The sequence below is a fragment of the Meleagris gallopavo genome, chromosome 1 (assembly GCF_905368555.1).
Source record: "Meleagris gallopavo chromosome 1, MGAL_WU_HG_1.1, whole genome shotgun sequence".
NCBI lineage: Eukaryota > Metazoa > Chordata > Aves > Galliformes > Phasianidae > Meleagris > Meleagris gallopavo.
The window spans coordinates 154,855,728-154,876,666 of NC_139404.1; the positions used below are offsets into that span (position 1 = coordinate 154,855,728).

At 38.0% G+C, this 20,939-nt stretch overlaps 1 long non-coding RNA gene across 2 annotated transcripts in view; it reads right to left on the reverse strand.

Annotated features, from left to right (window-relative positions):
• Positions 1-20,939, reverse strand: part of LOC146545724 (uncharacterized) — a 112,841-nt gene that overhangs the window by 32,156 nt on the left and 59,746 nt on the right. Inside the window, exon 3 of one of the 2 annotated variants that reach the window (XR_014880950.1) lies at positions 2,342-2,396. The exons of the other annotated variant lie outside the window; for it this stretch is intronic. This is a non-coding gene — a long non-coding RNA (uncharacterized LOC146545724). The remainder of the gene's footprint in view (positions 1-2,341; positions 2,397-20,939) is intronic. 2 annotated transcript variants of the gene reach the window in all.

Below are 20,939 nucleotides of genomic sequence, written 5' to 3' on the forward strand. Positions count from 1 at the left end.
TTAAGTCCATGGGGCCCAGTGATATCCATCCCAGGGTTCTGAAAGAGATGACTAATGTGTTGCCAAGCTGCTCTCCATTATATTTGAAAAATCATGGCTGTCTGCTGAATTCCCCGGTGACTGGAAAAAGGGAAACATTACTCCCATTTTTAAGAAAGGGAAAAAAGAAGACCTGGGGAACTACAGGCAGGTGAGCTTCTTCCCTGTGCCTGGGAAGATCATGGAGCAAATCCTCCTAGAAGTTATGTTAAGGCACATACAAGATAAAGACACCTCTTCAAAACAGCCAACAAGGCTTCACCAAGGGCAGATCTTGCCTGACCAATCTGGTGGCCTTCTATGATGGAGTGACGCCTTTGGTGGATGGGGGAAGGGCAATGGATGTCATCTACCTTGACATCTGCAAGGCCTTTGACATGGTCCCACACCACATCCTTCTCTCTAAATTGAAGAGGTGTGGATTTGAAGGATGGCCTGTTCAATGAATGAGGAATTGGCTGGCTGGACGCAGCCAAAGGGTTGTGATCAATGGTTCTGTGTCAGGGTGGAGGCTGGTCACAAACGGTGTTCCTCAGGGGTTCGTCTTTGGGTCTGGTGCTCTTCAACATCTTCATCAATGATATAGACGATGTCATCGAGTGCACCTTAGCAAGTTCACGGATGACACCAAGCTGAGCGGTGCAGTCAATACACTGGAGGGAAGGGAAGCCACCCAGAGGGACCTGGACAAGCTGGAGAGGTGGGCCCATGAAAACCTAATGAGGTTCAATAAAGCCAAGTGCAAGATGTTGCACTTGGGCCAGGGCAATCTCAGGTATTTATAGAGACTGGGGAAAGATCTCCTTGAGAGCAGCCCTGCAGAGAATGTCTTGCGAGCCCTGGTGGACAAGAAACTGGACATGAACCAGCAGTGTGCGCTTGCAGCCCAGAAGGCCAACTGTGTTCTGGGCTGCATTAAAAAAGGGGTGGCCAGCAGGGAAACGGAGGTGATTTTCCCCCTCTACTCAGCTCTTGTGAGGCCCTATCTGGAGTACTGCATCCAGACCTGGGGTCCCTGTAACAGGAAGGATGTGGAGCTCTTGGAGTAGGTCCAGAGGAGGGCCACTAAGATGACCAGAGGGCTGGAGCACCTCTTCTATGAAGAAAGGTTGAGGGAACTGGGCTTATTTAGCTTGGAGAAGAGAAGGCTCCAGGGAGACCTCATTGCAGCCTTCCAGTACTTGAAGGGAGTGTATAAACAGGAAGGGGAGCAGCTGTTTACAAGAGTGGATAGTTATAGAACAAGGGGGAGTGGTTTTAAACTGAGACAGGGGAGGTTTAGATTAGATATTAGGAGGAAGTTTTTCACACAGAGGGTGGTGTCACATTGGAACAGATTGCCCAAGGATGTTGTGGATGTAATTCAATTTATTTTTTCCTGTCAGATGTTATTTGATGATGATAATAATATGCAATGTTTAGTTTCTTTTTAAAAATACTAAGTCACTATCAGCATGCATAAAGATTATATTTCGTTCTGTATCAACCAGTATTTTTTGTGAGAACAACTGACACCTACCTTAGAACTTCTACTGACCCTAGACATTTCTATTATGCTTGTGTAGGTAGATTAGTTTTAATATACATTTTTCTAGTAGTCTGTAGTTGTATATTATATTCAAGTTTAAAGATACTTCTGCCTTTCAACAAATGCTGCAAATTCTTCTAAGTGGTGGTCATTAAAGAGAGTGCCACTTCCTCTGTATTTAATTTGGGGCCGATAGAGCAAACTGTATTGTGAGCAAAGTTTATTCCTTTTTCAATTTAAGTAATTTCTTTTCTAATCTATGCTGGCAAAGTTCAATTTAAATTATTGTGTGAACTGTTGGTGGGGTGCTTGAATGAGCAAGCATTTGGCCATGGCAAGTGATCTTCCGGCAACCAGGAACAACAGTACCTAGGAAAATCTTTGAAAACTGCACTTTGTGTACTATGAAGAGTTTTCATAGTTTTATTTTTCTTAAATATTTTTCCTTCCAACAGTAGAGAGAGCTGCTTTGTTTATTGATTTTCATTCCTTTCTTCTATCACTATGTGTAAGGAATGAAGATTAACAGGAGTGCAGAAAAAAAAAAAAAGTGCTCAAATTCCAACAATTTTTCTCTTTTTTGTTCTTTTAACTTGATTTTTTTTTTTTAATCTGTATAGTTTACAAAATAAACTTCACAAATATTATGTGATTGCTCACATTTGTTTAGGTTTTGGCAGTGCAGTAACCAGGAACTAGAAATGACTGCAGGAATTGTTTTAGCACAGCTGCAGCTGATCCTATCTTTCAGCTTTCTCTGCATCACTGCTTTACCTGCTGCCCATAGTTTCCCTGCTGTTCTTCTTTGTGTATGCAATAAATCCAGCATCTGCAAAAAAACGAAGAGTCTACATGTAGAAACCTTGCTTGTACTTCCAGAAGATACTGATTTTACTGATGTCATGGTTTTATGATTTTTTGTTATCAGTATTCCACATCATAACTTCTTGCAATGCACTGAGAGTTAAAGAGTTAATGCTCCAGTTCTGGGTGCCTGTCCCAGAAGCAAAGAACTTCATCTCCCAGAGGACTGTTTGCTGTTATGTTACCATTTCCACTCAAAGGGTTTTCCCCTCCATTTGGACGCTCACTCTTTTCTCTTCTGCTTGGCCTGACTAGATCATTTCACCTCAGCACTATATTAAAGTCTTCAGTTTTCAGACACTCTCATTTTATTTCACAGAATCACAGAATCACAGAATTGTAGGGGTTGGAAGGGACCTCCAGAGATCATCGAGACCAACCCCCCTGCCAAAGCAGGTTCCCTACACCAGGTCGCACAGGTAGGCGTCCAGGCGAGACTTGAATATCTCCAGAGAAGGAGACTCCACAACCTCCCTGGGCAGCCTGTTCCAGTGCTCCGTCACCCTCACCGTGAAGAAGTTCTTACGCACATTCGTGCGAAACTTCCTGTGCTGCAGCTTATGTCCATTTCCCCTCGTCCTGTCTCCACGTACCACTGAAAAGAGACTGGCCTCACCACTATGGCTGCCACACCTCAGATATTTATAAACCTGGATCAGGTCCCCTCTCAGTCTTCTTTTCTCAAGGCTAAACAGACCCAGTTCACTTAGTCTTTCTTCATAGGGGAGATGCTCCAGTCCCTTCACCATCTTTGTGGCCCTCTGCTGGACTCCTTCCAAGAGATCCCTGTCTTTTTTGTGCTGGGGAGCCCAGAACTGGACACAGTACTCCAGATGAGGCCTTACCAGGGCAGAGTAGAGGCGGAGGATCACCTCCCTCGACCTGCTGGACACGCTCTTCTTAATGCACTCCAGAATGCCATTGGCCTTTTTGGCCACGAGGGCACACTGCTGGCTCATGGCCAACCTGTCGTCCACCAGGACGCCCAGGTCCCTCTCTGCAGAGCTCCTCTCCAGCAGCTCATCCCCCAGCCTGTATTGGTGCATGCAATTCTTCCTCCCTAGGTGTAAGACCCTACACTTGCTTTTGTTGAACCTCATCCGGTTTCTTACTGCCCAGCTCTCCAGCCTGTCCAGGTCTCGCTGAATGGCAGCACAGCCTTCAGGCGTGTCAGCCAATCCTCCCAACTTCGTATCATCAGCAAACTTGCTGAGGGTGGCCACTATCCCCTCATCAAGGTCATTGATGAAGATGTTGAACAAGACCCAGCACAGACCCCTGGGGGACACCAATGGTTACAGGTCTCCAGCCGGACTCTGCACCACCAACGATGACCCTCTGCGCTCTGCCAGTCAGCCAGTTCTCAACCCACCTCACTGTCCATTCATCTATCCCACACTTCCTCAGCTTTGTTATAAGGATGTCGTGGGAGACAGTATCAAATGCCTTTCTAAAATCAAGGTAGATTACATCTACCGCTTTTCCCCCATCCACCCAGCATGTGACAGCATCATAGAAGGCCACCAAGTTGGTCGAGCACGACCTCCCCTTGGTGAACCCATGCTGACTACTCCTGATAACCTCCTTTTCTCCCAGTTGTCTGGAGATGGTATCCAGCACAAGCTGTTCCATCACCTTTCCAGGGACAGAGGTGAGGCTGACAGGCCTATAATTACCCGGATCTTCCTTCTTGCCCTTTTTGAAGACCGGAGTGACATTGGCTATCCTCCAGTCTTCAGGGACCTCCCCTATTGTCCAAGACCTCTCAAAAATGATGGAGAGCGGTTCAGCAATGACCTCCGCCAGCTCTCTCAGCACACGTGGATGCACCCCATCAGGTCCCATGGACTTGTGAACCTTAGTACTGCCTAGGCGCTCACACACGTCCTCTTTCCTGACTAAAGGGAAGTCTCCCATTCCCCAGACCCTCTCACTAACCTCCAGGATTCCTGCGGGAGAGCCTTTTCACTGAAGACGGAAGTAAAGAAGGCATTCAGTATCTCTGCCTTCTCAGCATCCCCCGTTACCGGAACCCCCCCCCCTCACTTAGTAAGGGGCCCACATTCTCTCTAGTTTTCCTTTTGCTATTAACATACTTGAAGAAGCCTTTTTTATTATCCTTTATCACTTTAGCTAGATTCAACTCCAGACGGGCTTTAGCCTTCCTCGTTGCATCCCTGCAGGCCCTGACTACATTCCTATATTCTTCCCAAGTGGTCAGACCCTTTTTCCACATTTCATGGACCTTCTTCTTTCCTTTGAGCTTGTGCATGAGCTCCTTGCTCATCCACAAAGGTCTCCTGCCACCTTTTCCCGATTTCTTGCTCACAGGGACGCACCGATCCTGAGCTTGGAAGAAGAGCTGTTTAAATGCTGACCAGCTCTCAGAGGCCCCCTTACCTTCTAACACCCGAGCCCACGGGATAGCTCCGATTAGGTCCCGGAAGAGATCGAAGCTGGCTCTCCTAAAGTCCAGGGTAGCAATCCTATTTATTGCTTTGCTTCTTCTACTCAGGATCTTGAACTCCACCATCTCATGATCACTACAACCCAAACTGCCCCCAACCTTTACTTCCTTAACAAGTCCATCCCTGTTGGTGAGAATAAGGTCCAGTATTTGATTAATTAGCTTCAATTCTAATTGTATTGTATTATATTGTAGTGTAGTTGTTATCTCACATTCCGATATCTTATTTAGTAAATTATTTTTTTTCTTCTCAGATCATTGCCACTGTTTTGATTTTAGGCCCTTCTCCCTATCCTTTTCCTCTTTTCCCTTTCCTGGGGCATGGGTCTGTGAGTCCCACCACCCTGCTAGACACAGGCCATACTATCCCATAAACCATTGACAACTGAGCTTATTCAAAACCACTGTCCCGTAAATATTCAGTAAGCTGGAGTTCTTTGGAACACTAAAATTGTTTAATACTCACTAAAGGTAAACATCCTGAACATACACAGAAGGACATTCTAGGACATGGCTATACAACATAGCCCTTCTTCAATCCCCACATTGTGAAAATAAACCAAAAACATGATTATTTTAGGATTTTATGTTATATCTAACAGAAAATCAAAAGTTGGAAGTTTCTAAGTCATGGCAATGCTGATCATTCATGCTGCTGTGCTGTTAAAATGACTCTGCTGCTGACAATTCTGGGGTTGGTGCAGTAAGCAGCATGGATCAGATCCGGAAGATAGTTATGAGAACAGTCAACTTCATTTCAAGGAGTGAGAGTATCACATATAAAGATTGTTTTATACTGCTTGGACTCACAGCTCCTGAACTTTAGTGATCATATTTAATATACCAGTATTTATCTTATTTAAGTATGCTACCTACACATGACTTACTAATGATATAATATCCCAAAACCCTCTTAGCCCCATCATATTCAAATTCCATTGCCCCAATTTAGCTCAAGTCATCCTCTATTCACTCCCATTGTGATTTACTCTAATATTTTCAAACTCTCCTCCACCAACTACCCCATTATTCAGTTACTCATCGGAAGAAGGTTTATCTGGAAGAGAAAGGAAGAAAGATTCATCCCTAACCTGATTGTGTTTGAAATCAGTGACTTGCTTTATCTAATCAGGCTAGAACAAGAATTAATCTTTCTTTCTAGTTGGTGAGCAACATTCCCAATTCACTATGCTTCAGTGTTGCTTGCAAGGACTTGCAGGGGGAGCAAAGGAATATTTCAGTCTCAGTAAGGAATGGAATCCTCTAACTTTATCTTACTGTTAAGACAAAAAAAAAAAAAAGTCCATCAGAGAATGAATCACTGATGTAGTGTTAAGATGAGCTGAATTTTCTGTGAGATACATCTTTATTTTACTATAAAACAAACAGAACTCTCAATTACTTAAGTTCATGAAACCTTCTGCCTTCATATATTTGGGTTTTTTTTCCAAATATTCATGTCTTTCTAATATATTTTTTCTTTGTATGCACATAAGAGTCCTGTTTTGAACTCTTGAGACACTCTCGTGAGAGTAATAGCTATATATCAGTTACTTCCAGAAGGTTGTCAAATGACTGTTGATTGGAAGATGTCCTTTATATGAACATACGTTCTGTAGGGTGTGACTCCAAGATGTGACTAATGGCATGCAAAATGAGATCATGGAGTAGAAAACAAGTAGACAGAATTTTTTAAAGCTAATTCTCCTGGTACTGAAACAGTAAGAACATTTAATAAAAACATACACACTTAGACTGTCAAATATATGGCTTGCAGGTACTGCGACTTTCAAACTGCACAAATATCCATTTAAAATTTCAGTGGGTACTTGTGCTTTCGTAAAACCCTAAGAAGTCCTTAGTTGCATCCTACATTAATTACATACCTCCAGAACACTGGGCTCTAGAGGTGAAAAAATTTTGGACAATGGCCCTATAGTTAATCATCATTTCTGGTGTAATGTAACATATGTTCTAACCTTGGAGGGAGGTAGGGGAGTTAAACCTTAGACCTGCCTCCTTATCCTTTTTTCTTCCAGGTTTTATTCTTTTACAGCTGTAGCAATACCAAGCAACTACAACTAAGAATATGAATCATGGTTGCTATCGTCATTAACATAATCCATGAGTAGATTTATCTACAGACTTTCAGTTTGATAAACTGTTGGCATGTAATATTTCCTTGAAGAAATTCCAGTCCAGCTGTTTTTGTTTACAAATCTATCAATGGTTAACACCACAGAATTTATTTTGTTAGTATGTGAATTATAATTACAACTTGTTTAATTGTGAATTAATTATAGAAGAGGAATACAAAATTAAATAATTAATATTTTGCAGATTTTCAAACCATGCCAGCTTTGCTTGCATTCATTTTGGATATGCAACTTATGTTTTTAAGTCTCCATTCTACTATCCTGTGTTATTTTTTATTTGTACAGTTAATTGGACAAGAAAATATTTCTGAATAACTATTCCATTATATTCATTTTATCTTCAGATATTCTTCTGCTTATTCCTTGGTTTACTTCTTTACTTCTAATTGATCATACTATGGATTTAATTAAGAGTTAGTTTTGATATACCAGTCACAGTAACATCTAAACTGACCTAAATAATGAGTATTTACAGTTTTAAGAAAACTTCTTGAAATTCAGGATCAAAGAAGCCCTGGAATTTTACTTCTTTTTGGCTGCAAGATATTAGATTTTCTTTGTGCTATTCAAACCATGACAGAGACCAACATACTTTGAATTTAAATCTCAGTGGTTTGTATAATCATTTGTTAAAAATTAATTGCAACTTGTTAAAATTTACATGGATCAGCTCTGGAGACAGGCTATGAAATTTATTATCCCTAAATTGGGATAGCTAAAAGTTAGATTTGAGCTATATATTTTGAACGAATTTATAGGACCTATTAACAGACAAAATACACACCTCAAAGGAAGAAATACTTTATCATTACCCTTGTCTAAATATTTAAGGGTTAGATAGATGACTTCTGAAAGTGCCTATTTGTCTTTATTAGGCAATCAAGGGGTATATTTTAGCCAACAACAATGGCAAATTACATAGTTTCGCCTGGATGTTGACTATACAAGTATTGCAAAGAACTTTGATTTTTCTAGCCAGTTCCACCAAACCAAACCAAACTAAACCAAGTCAAACATCTTCTAGAATTTCCTATCAGCTGCATGTGTTGCTGTAGCCTTACAACAACTTTGTTAGCCCTCTGGTAACACCACTTAGAGCAACTACGCACACATGTAAACTGAGTCCATTCTGCATATAGAATCGTAGAATCATGCTTTGGGTTGGAAAGGAACTTAAAGATCTAGTTCCCATCTTCCTGCCACAGACAGGGTTGCCACCTACTAGATCATCCTCCCAGAGCCCCATCTAACCTGGCCTTGCACACCACCAGGGACGATATATTCACAGCTTTCCTGGGCAGCCAGTTCCAGTGCCTCAGCTCTCTCTGAGTGAAGAATTTCCTCTTAACATCTAAACTAAATCTCCTCTCTTTCAGTTTAAAAGCTATTACTATCAGACTGTGTAAAATGTTGGTCTCTATCTTGTTTTTAAGCTTCAAATACTGAAAGGCTGCAACGAGGTCTCCCCAGAGCTTTCTTTTCTTCAAGCTGAAGAAGCCCATCTCTGTCAGCCTTACTCCATAGGAGAGGTGATCCAGCCTTCTCAGTATCTTTGAGGTCCTCCACTGGATCCATTTCAACTGCTCCATGTTCTTGTGCTGTGGGTCCCTGACCACATGTTGAGCCTCATGAAGAGAGAGAAGAGGGGGACAATAACCTCCCTTGCCCTGCTGGCCACATCTCATTTATTAAGGCAACCCAGGATACAGCTGGCCTTCTGGACTGCAAAAGCACATTCCTTGGTTACATCAAACTTTCTATCTACCAGGAATGCTAAGTCCTTTCATGCTCAGAAGGAGCTCTTCTCCCAGTCTCTACATGTCTGGAATTGCCCTGACCAGAGTGCAACACCTAGTGTGGCAAGCAGTGATTAACCCATATATGCTCTGATAGTTTCTTTATATTGCTTATATTAATGAGTTGTGGGTTTTTTCCTTAACTGTCATGCAAAATCTGAGGGACACAGAAGTGGGGATTAGAATTCAATCACATCTTGATTATTCGGTTAAGCTTTTTTGAGGACTTTGGTACAATTGGAAGAATTTATGTACACAAGATTTTAAATTAGTTTTCACTGTTTTGCATTTTTTATAAGTCAGATGTTTTAGATTTTAAAATGTCAGTGCCGTGATTATACATTATTCTTGACATGGCTTTTCTCCATACAATAATGTTTTGCAACATAAGGTAGAAGCAAGAGAAAATGATGAAGATATCATAGGAGTCTAGTTTCCACTAGTGTTCCTAAAACACTGTACCCTGTAGTTAAGGGAAAGTATTTCTGAAATACTTTTAGAGGAAAATCTTGCTTGCTCAACTTAAGAATGTGAATATAAGTGGCCTCCTTGAGACTATCAAAGGCTGTTTTTTTTTCCCTTGGGCTATACAGTTAATTTATTCAAGTACTTTCAGAAAAACTACTTCCTTAGGAACCTAACCAAGGTATTAAGTCTCTTGAACTTTTATTTATTTATTATTCTTTCAATTTGATGATCTGGAAGTGTGTGGCAGACTACTGGATTGTTTTAGTAGAAAGAATTTATATATATGTCAACAGGAACAAGTAATAGTAGCATAATCAAAATTTTCTGTTGCCAATATACACTACACATTTCTAATTATGTTTATATTGAATGTTTTTTTTCTAAATTTTTCTATACATCTATTACAGTTTTGCTGTAGTTAAGAATGCTATCCAGTTTACATTTCGACTTGAAAGTAATACTGTACTTTCGATGCTCTTGAGACAAGACATCCACCCCTTCTTGTAATATTCTTGAAATGGTACCATTCACTATAAAACCGGCTTTTCGATTGAAATATCTTATTTATGCTTTCTATCAAAAACAATGAGTAGCCTTTCTTTTAGCTACTCTTTTATGTAGAATTGCTTGATCATAGAGTCTATAACTTCCTATTTATTTAAGTTAAGGTTATAAGGTTTTGGTTATTTGCAATAGCACTTCAAGATTGACTCTATTCAGGTAGAATATTCATTAAATCTATCATTCACTGAAAAATATTTAGTTACACGATTCACTGACTTTTCACATAATCAGCCTATGAATTATTTGACTAAACCTGATGAGCAGATAACATGAATGATAAACTTATTAGGTATTTTTGATACATTTTATCTTTCTCAGTTACCTTATAAAAAATGAAACTTTGTCCATAATGTTAAAATATCTGTTGTAAGTAGTTGCTCTCTAGTGCCAGTACTCACTTCTATTCTTAGATAATGGGATTATACTATATTTTGGAAGGCAATATGTTTCTCATAATTTGTAGTGGAGATGCGTAATGTCACATAGTATGAATGATTGACTTCAAGCAATTGTTAAAATAACTGAAGGTGGTGGACAGTTAGACAAATCAAAACAAAGAGTAGGTGAGTTGCAACTTCACTCATTGGAATGACCAACGTCGTGATTTGCTGAATGCATGGTGCTTTAGATCTGAAAGTGAATGTGTTCATTGGGACAGGAAGTAGTTCTGTCTTTCTCATAAAATGGTAGCTCCTTCTGGAGAAATAGAACCATAGCGAAACAGAATATCTTGAGTTAGAAGGAATCCACAAGTATCATCAAATCCAACTCCTGGCTCCAAAAAGGACTACCTAAAAAAATCAAACTGTATGTCTAAGTGTGTTGTCCAAATGGGGCAAGCACTAAAACTTCAAGATCCTTTTCTGTCCCCCAGTATGAACACTTCCCCTTAACTCAAGTGCAGCATTCGAACTTACTTTTGTTGAATTTCACATAGTTGGTGATTGCCTCTAATCTATCAGAAACTTTCTGCGGGGCCTCTCTATTCTCCAGAGAATTAACACCTCCTTCATGTTACGGTATGAATGTACATATTAGTACATTCATTTCATAATTTTCAAATGTGTGTAAATAGCAAAAAGGTAAAAATTCAAAACTTTTATTTTTTTCTCATATTTTTTGTTTACACACTGGACCTATCAAACTTCTCACTGCTTTTTCGGTACAATGAATTGCAGTTATTCATTTTGCTCCAGTCTCAAAGTTCCAAAGTCTTAAGCACTATGGAAATGTGGGCTACATCAATTTGCATTTAAGAAATCATAAAAGTTTTGGTTTCCACTATAACTGTTATTGTTTATATCTAGATAATTAGATAACTGATGATTTATATATGAAAATATAATCTACTGTATTTAGAACTTTCAGGATGAACTCTGCAATTAGTTTTGTCTGTAACTTCTATCCTTGATGCATTCTCCTTGACAGAGAGAAAACATCAGATAACAAAGGGAATTTTATTCTTCCTTTATTTGTGATGTACTCTATCTCTTAAGACTTAATTTCCAGGCTCCAGACCTCTGTCTTCTGTGTGTGAATATAGCTATGTGTGAATACTGCTGATTGTATTGTGAGAATGCAGATGATTAAAAAAAAAAAGAGTGTAGTAGGAAGTGAGATTTACCTTTTGACTTCTATCTTTTCCATCTGCTGTAATATTCACACACACACACACACACACACACACACACACAACACACTTCAGTTTCCAAGCATAAAGCCATTTTGATGGTGAAAATGAGTGAAATTGATCTTGCCAGGAGTAATCTCCCTCCACCTCCCTTTCTTTTTCACGAGCCTGTCTAAACCCTGAGTGACACTGAAGCTGATGCTCACAGCTTCCATTCCAAATCATGATTCAGTAAACTTAGAGGTAAATTCTCTTTCCTTTCAGAGCCTAAGGAACATAGTTCTAGAGGAAAGCAAAACTACACTGTGGTGTGCTTCCTGCAAAAATTGAAATGATGTAAGGAAGGAAACTCACAAGGTTTATATTGCTTTTCCAGTATAATTCACCTAAAGAATACCTTTATTCTCTAGAGTGTACCAAGGATTCAGAAGCCTTTGCATAGAAAAATCATATAATTTATATCTCTTTTCAGCCATGAAGTGCTACTAAGCATGTGAAGTAAGTATCTTCAAATACAGTGTTGCCAATTCACTGTATGAGACGCCTGAACTCAGCAGAAAATAGCTTAGGACACTTCCTGTGAGTAGTCAGCAACATCCAATCTAACTTAGATTTTTGTTTTCCTGTTCTAATCTTTGCCATACTCATTCCATCTCTCTCATCCTCTGATTGCTACCCTGCTTAAAATTACTTGGTAAACCAGATAGTTTATCCAGATATACTATAGATAGTATATCATATATTATGTTATCAGAAAAAAGCCATTGGTCTGCTGGAAACAGACTTTCGAAAGATATAATCTATTTCACTCCATTCTCAGATTATCTTACTACAAGCAGAAAAGCAAGCAGAAAATCAAGCCTGACCTTTCAAAACATTTCAAATCAGCCACGAGGAGTTCAAGCCTTGCCTTAAACCAACAAGAAGCAGAAGAATTCTCTGAGTTGCTATCTATTCATTTATTATGCAGAACAGATTTGCCATGAAATACAGTCACAACATGAAATACATACATCTTAATACAAGCAAGCAAGCCTTAGAAACACAGATCTCTAAGCATAATTTGGCATTAAGGTGACTACTTATAAGATCTGTGCATCCCATGCATACAGTCAGCGTTCTTTCAGCTTCTTCAAAGTCAGCTCATGGGTATAGTAATTAGACTATACTCAAACTATGCCAATCAATTTCTATTCTGAATCATACAATAGGTGTTCTTCAGCTATTTATAAATAACAATAATACATATTCCAAATATCTTACAAAAATAACATTAATTAAAGAGTGTTTTCCTTACTCGCCTCTTTCACCTTCCACTCTGTGTTACACATAAGCATTAAGTTCAGTGGATTTATAGATTTATTTATTAAAACGAACAAGGAAATTGTTTAAAGGTACAAATCAAATCCCTTTTCAATTGAAACTAGTAGGTGACCTCCCAGAAAATTCTGTAAAAACTGTTGACTGAAAACATCAATTTTCCATGAATATTGTGTCTTTCAGAAAGATATGGGATTGTAAGAATTAAGAAAAGATTAAATAAACTATGATCGATACACATCATCTCAAACTTCTAAAAAGTGCTGCCTAATGAAAATCTGATGAAAATTACTTGTAAATCAAGTCTGTGTAATGTACCCCTTTCAGGATTTTTGGCTAGCATTTTATTTATTTTACCTTATTTTATTTTTTTTCAGTTGTTTTGGATTTATTCCTTACCTTCTCAGAGTTATTTACATGAGACCCCTGTCCAAGTGAAGTGACTCTGGTGACTTAATGATTGCCCCCATCAAAATATGAAGAAAAAAATAAGAACGTTCCATGCTTCCTCTAGATTTTTATATGAACTGAGAAAATTTTGTACAGCTTCAATACAAAACAATCAGCCACAGTTTTAATTCAAAGTTTGTTTTAAGCTCATGAACCTTTAGAAACCTTTTCATGAACCTCATTTATGTTTGGCATTTGTAATGAAACACAATACCATAAGAATTTCGCATGGTTTTGGGTTTTGCTACAAACGTCTTGAACATAATTGTTATTAGTTTGAAATCATAGAATGCCATGGAGCAAATATTCACTGACAGCACTCCACTAAGTTCACAGTTTTCTCTACTATTTTCTCTATTAATACATATTTTCATTATTTTCTATATTAATCAATAAACAATACTTGCCATTGACCCAAATTAAAAAGAACAAAAATGATGCAATACTGTATGTTTTCATTGTAGAAATGGGCAAGGTTTATAAAGATGATATACAAGATTTTAAGTTCCATTTGGACATCTAAAGAAATTAACTTTTTATCTAGAAAATTAATGTTATCATAACTGTAATAAATTTTGCTGATACATTACTAACTGCTATGCATCCAGTCAATATTAAACTGGATAAATTTTTTTGCTTAATCTGTAGCATTTTTTCATGTTAGAACACCATTAGTTATGCAAAAGTGGTCATATATTGTCAAGCTGAGAGACTTGTCTTGATTATTCTTGGTTATTTTCAGTACAAGTACAATCCACCCTGACTGTTAGTCTGCCCTTGGGAGCCAAGCAATTTGACTGTTATTATAATGAGGTGTGGCTCATCATAAGGGTGATTATAATGGAGTCTAAGGGAATAGGGAGTCAAGCCTACTGTATATTGCCTTTAATTTCTAGAGATTGTACTTTGAAATAATGATTGAGTACCGCAGAATTTTTGTTCATTTCATATCTTCAGGGTTTGAGGTATCCTTCAATGGACTGTTTTGATACTAATAGGAGAGCACGTTAAGAACATGAAAATCCCTATATCTGTTCCTTCAGGCAATTTGATCAGAGTGTAATTCACATCTGATGAATACTTGGTGACACTTAATGGTTCAGTGAAGAGACTGGCACTAATTTTGCAGTAATGCTCGCTATTGCATCTGTTTCTGAGTGGAAATGTATTTTTTACCAGTTCACGAATATTTAAAAGTCATTTGTATCTTTTTCTGATCATAGCATTACTTTCTGTCCTGTAATTTCTTACTGAAGTTGCCCTACAGTGCTTATATTTGTTCTTGAGTATCTGAGATATGGTCTGCCTTGTAGTCTTCCTGCTTTTCTCTAGAAGATTAGATCTGGAAAAAATGCAGTACCATCTACATCTTAAGGTGTTGTCTTCTTGCAAAGGAAAAGTTTTTCATAAAAAAAAACAAGAACAAAAACAAAACCAAACAAAAAAAACCCAGCCAATTAAAAAAAAAAAATCAAACTTTTCTTCTCCATTCCTTTATCTGAGCAACACTGCTGAGAGGTTATTCTGGTTAAAACTGAATGACTTATGGTATCACTAAAACAGAAAAAGAAAAAAAACAATAACCATCTCCTCAATTCAGAATGTTTAGACTTTTAGTTTTACAGGTAAATGAAGGGTTTTCCATGTGGATGAATGACACGTATGATATGAAATTACTTTATGTAGAGGCTTTCAACATATCTTCTAAATGTCTTGATATTGAACAGAAGTTATTAACTGTATCTAAGAATCAAAGAAATACAAGCAAGGTTGTGAATGCCCCCTCCCTGGAAGTATTCAAAGCCAGGCATTGAGTCTAGTAGGAAGTGTCCCTGCCTATAATATACGGTTTGGAACTAGATGATCTTAAAGGTCACTTCCAATTCAAACCATTCTATGATTCTATACCTAGGATGTGTGGAGAAACTTAATTGCAGTGTCAAAGTATGTATTTCTATCCATCATTAAAAGAATAACAAATCTGTTATGACAAAACTGCAACATGAACTTCTTATGTAGAAGTTTTGGATTTAGTGTGCCCTTAGCAAGTCTGTGGATGAAACAAAGTTGTATGGAGTGATTGACACAATAGATGGAAGGGAAGCCATCCAGACAAACCTTGACAGGCTTGAGAGTTGGGACCATGTGAACTTTTCTGAAGTTCAACACAACCAAGTGCAAGGTCCTGCACTTGGGTGGGGCAATCCCAAGAACAAATACAGACTAGACAGAGAATGGATTGAGAGTAGTCCTGTGGAGAAGGATTTGGGAATGCTGGGTGATGGAAAACATAACATGAGCCAAAGATGTTTGCTTGCAGCATAAAAAGCCAACTCTTTTCTGGACTACATCAAAAGAAGCATGACTAGCAGGTCAAAGGAATGATAAACCCCTCTCCTGATGGAGTGAATCCAGAGGAGAGCCATGAAGACAGGCAGTGACCATTGTTCAGGCTGGAGAAGAGAAGGCTCCAAGGAGATCTCTTAGCAGACCGCTAGTACCAGAAAGGGGTCTATAAAAGAGCTGGAGAAACACTCTTTATCAGTGCAGTGGAGTGCAGTGGTAAGACAACTGGGAACCGCTATAAAGTAAAATAAGGTAGATTTGCATTAAATGCTAAATGCATTTTTTACTCAGAGGGTGGTGAGGCACTGGAATAGGTTGCCCAGAGAAGCTATGGATGTCCCATCCCTGGAGGAGTTCAAGGACAGTTTGATGGGGTTTTTGGTAGACATATTATAGTTGGAGCTGTCCTTGCTCATAGTATGAAGATGGAACTAGATGACCTTTAAAGTCCCTTCCAATCCAAACCATTCTATGACTCAACAATAATTTTGTTTCAGTTTTTACTTCACCTTTCAAACTTGGACTGTATAAAATAGTAAGCCATCCTGTTCTACCAAGAGACCTGAAATTCAATGATCTGATGTGTTAGAATAATAGTAGTCATGATGGTCCAAAAATAAAGAAATGTATCTATTTTTATACATATATATATTCTCTTGTTGAAATATTTTGCTATCAGCTTAACATACTCATAAATAACACGCATACAAATTCTTCAGATGAAAATATCTTTGTACATGATACTGCTAAATTTTACACCTCTCTCTTTATGGACTATCTTAAAAGACTAGTTAAATTACATTTATTAGGCATAAATATATTAACTTTATTTCTACAGAACTTTTTATTAACTAAGTATTGGCCCATCTTAATTACAAGCATATTGAGCATTTTTTTTAATATAGTAGATACTATAAAGAAGCTTTGTTTAATGCTATTAACGAGGAATCTGGAATTATCGAGATAGAAGAATGTGTTTCATTGTTGTCTACTTTTATCTACCCGTCTCAGTTTCAAGCAGAAAGAACACAAAATAATGCAAAAAATATGACACATAAAACTACCTTAATAAATAAACTGTTGGATGAAAATTTTAATATACAAATCCTCATACAAAACTTCAGGTTTCTAAATAATAAAAAAGTATACTTGTAATATTAGTTATTATCTGAGTAGTACCGTCAATCCTGCATGCTGTTTTTTTCTTTTAATTTTAGTAACTGAATGCTATTGCACGGCTTTTTTTTTTTTTTTTTTTTTTTCTCAAAAGTCTAAACTAACAGCAAACCAGTAATGATATGCAGAAAGCAAGGAAACATCTTAAAGCTCAATTCTTTCTAGCTTATCATCCTACCAAATGATTGATTACTAATTGCTCTATTGGAAAATATGCTTAAAACTGTTATATTTAGAGAAGTTCATTGCTAGACGATGAGTATAACCGATTATTACACTTCTTCCCTCCCTCAGGCTATGGAAGTTTCAGTAAAATCATAAAGCATCTTGCAGAAGAACAACTACAATTTCTGTCTTTTGAGTATCAATTAGAAAATTGCAAATACTTCTCATTCCCACTGTGTTCAAAGCACAAAATAACACCAGACAGCTTATTGTTGAAGATAGAAAAGTTCTTCTCTGGCAGTGCAGTGTTCTGTTGCCTTATGCTAATATCCTGTCATTTCCCTGAGCATCTTTCTGCATGAATGCTCCACCAAGGCCCCCATGACATGTCTCTGTGAACTGTAAACACTCTTAGTCTTGGAAACCATAAAAGAGCCTGATGGCTGGTATTGCTTGGAATATTACCAGGTCTTCCAATTTAACCAGTATACTCAAAAAGGAAATCGTATTTTACTGTAATGCTATGTAATGTTGAACACTGAGTGACAACATAGATCCCCATGAATTATGGCAGAATGTAGTGATTTCTGACTACTGCCTAGATACTTAAGGTATAGATGTATTTGGGGTTAAAAGTACTTCATAGGATGATTTCCCCTACTTCCTAACGAAGAAATTATCTGAACAACTTTAAGGACATGATTAGACTAGGTAAGCAGTATTTCATATTAAGGAAATATTGGTTAAGTAATACTAAAAGTTCTCAACTTTAATGACTGCTAATAATGTTTCTGATGCTGTCAAGTATGTGAGTAGAATGAATATCTGTCCAACAATCATTTTCTGTCCAAAATACTTTTCTTTACTTTCTTATGGTTATTGTTTTCCTAATTGAAAGGTGTTTAGAGCGGTTGAAAGTGCAAGTCTTTTCCAATTCTTCCACTATTGTAGAGGCAATTAATCAACGTGCACATAAATAAATATTATATTATGTATTTTTGTGTGGCTAATTAGTGAAGGAAGAATATTGAATTTAAATAATCGGAACTGAAGTTTAGCACCCAAGTGTCTCCCTAGATAGTTAAAGTCAGTTATGTAGTGCAATATACTCTTCAGCACAGTTGCAGAATTCAATCCTGTGCCCATAAACAAAAAGTGAAAAATGTAATTAACTTTCTGTGGGTTAAAAAAAAGTTATTCTTGAAACCATTTGGAAAGATATGATAACATTATATAAAGCACAAGCATTATGATTTGCAGTAGATCTGTAAGATATTTACTGTGAATTTAAATAATATTATTTTTCCATATTTCACATAAATGCATTTTTAAAAGAAAGAAAAAAACATAGGGGAAAAAAAAACTCCTCTCTTTCCTCCTTTGCTTTTCTTATAGCCCTGAACTTAAACAAAAGGTCTGATGATTCCTTCTGATGGTCTTTCCTGGATTTATTTCTCAATAATGATACTTTGGGGAGCGATTCTATAGGGAATGAGATTGATCACCCATCACTGCTGCTGATGTGCTGTTTAACCAAGCTGGTGAACCATAAACTATCATCAGAGAGGGTATCAGACTAACAGTGTGTATCAGTGAGCTTACTCTCCTGTGCACCTAACAGTGATGATAATTCTCTTAGTCCATTAGACAGCACAAGAACCTGTTAGATAAAGTACTGGAGTGGTATACTTTACATGACCCAAAAAGTAACCAAATCCTTCTAGGTGGTCTAAGCAGTGACATAAACTGAAGTCATGGAGCAAGAAGTCTAGTGCTTCATAGGACTCTGACATATAGACAGGATTTCTAACACTGAAGATTTCTTTCAATAGATATGCTCTAATAAAGGGTAAGCATAGATTGCTTTTTTTAAGCAGAGAAGACTTCTTCCAAAATCATGTCTGATTACTTTTCCTCCCTCAGCCCCTCCACATATATACGTAAAAGAATAAACATAATATATATTTTTAATTATTGTTTAATACCATGTATCTGAAGTTGCAATGCTGCAAATCATATCAACATGGTTTAAAAAAAGATTACTGGATGAAGTTTATGATCCAAGGCCCCAGACATATGAATTTTTAAGGACAAATCCTAAAGGGATGTGCACAGATTGATGAAGATGTATATAATCTGATGACAGACATTTATGCTTTTTTTTTTTTTTTTAACTTGTATGCATAATTCCTACTACTAACTTCAGTTGAAACAAAGTCCTTCCATTCATGCTTTTAATTTCACTACTTTCATGCACTTTGGAAGATCAAAGCCTAAATTTGCCCTAGTCCTTCTACCTTAAGGAAGCTGTTGAAGCTTGATGTTTTGAGGGTTGTTTTCATCTGTTGTTTGTCCCTATCCTACTGTGTCTTTTTTTTTTTTTTTTTTTTTTTTTTTCATAGGGGAAGAAGAGAAGGAATTTGTTTTTACCATTTTCCATTTCTGAATTGATCAGTCAAAAGATCTAGCTGGGAATGGCACAATTGTCACACCATGAAGAACGTCTAGATCAGTTCATCTCTGTCAATCAGTGGACAGTCAGGACTGTCCTACTGCACACATCACATAGTTCAGATTTGTCACCTTCTGACTTCCGTCTGTTCAGCCAATGAAAGATTGACTTATGTGGGCAACATTTTCCTAGCAATGACTTCATCATAGCAGCTGTGAAACAGTGGGTCATCTCCGCTGGTGCAGATTTTTACAAGAGCAGCATGCAGTCATTTTTCCTGCCAATTGCCTTCCACCAGGGTGCAGCCATGGTAAACCAGCAGACTCACCAGCACTATTAGGGTAGCCGTAATGGAGAGTGACTGATCTGCTCTGCCCTGTACCAGCAGCACTGGCTCTGCCCATGCTAAGTTACCAGCCTATTAACAGGTAGCTCTGCACTTATCAATTGCTGCACAGTGAAATAACGAGCCTCCTCACTATGCAGTCCCATGAATGGGTGGCAAACAGTTGTTCCATGTTTAAATAGCTTTCAGCAACTCCAGAACACACAACCCCGCAGGGTTGTGTAGGACAGACCCAGCTTAGCCCACAGCTGAAGATTTACCGGGCTGATGCCTCCTCGCTGTGTAATCACGTGAATGGGTGGCTTATGGTTTCTCCGTGTTTGAATGGCCCATGTGATACACACGCACTGACCCCTCCTCCATGCCTTCTGCGCAGAGATGCGTGGTGGCTCTCCCTTAAGGCTTTTGGTGAAGGCATGGGTGTGGTCGCTGTTTCCTTGGCACACTCCATGTCAGCCTGTCTCATGAGAGCTGGTGACCGCTCTCCCAGATTTGTTGCGGCTCCAGCTGTGCCAGCTCCAAAGCAGCGGACTTTGGCTACTGAGAAGCTGTTATACTAAAAGACACTGCATTTACTACAGAAAGAGCAACGGAATTACACTCAATATTTTGGATGCTAAATGTTGGCTGATGTATAAGCCTTAAATAAAGTCAGAATCTTGATCTGGTCAAATTTCCAGGAAAACCTCCAACTGAAGATATTTTAGCATCTGCAGTTGGCACATATGAACATACACATAAGTGCAAACAAATATGTTATTTGCCTAATTACCTCTACTACTTTAAATGATCTTTATCAATATTCAGGAAAGTGTCTGATGGTACACACTTAGTGGGAGTCTGACTGAAGTCCTATTACTTTTACATTCCCGAGTCAAGAAAAGATAGATAATGGGACTGAAAATCTGGATTCTGCTGGATTAAATCAGGTTTAATAACATGCAAAGCACCTCTTCATCAACTAGAATCCATTTAAATGTTTAATTTTAACCTTTTTATTACAGTAAGTATTTTCATTTTGTCATTTGTAAAAAATGCATTTCTGGTTTACCTTGAGGTAAAAAAAAAGCACAGAAGGTAAAAACTGGACTGTGGTGTAGAATTAATAATGTCATTTATTCAAAATATAATGGTGGAATTCTCCAAGTAGACTAAGAGCATGATCAAATTAG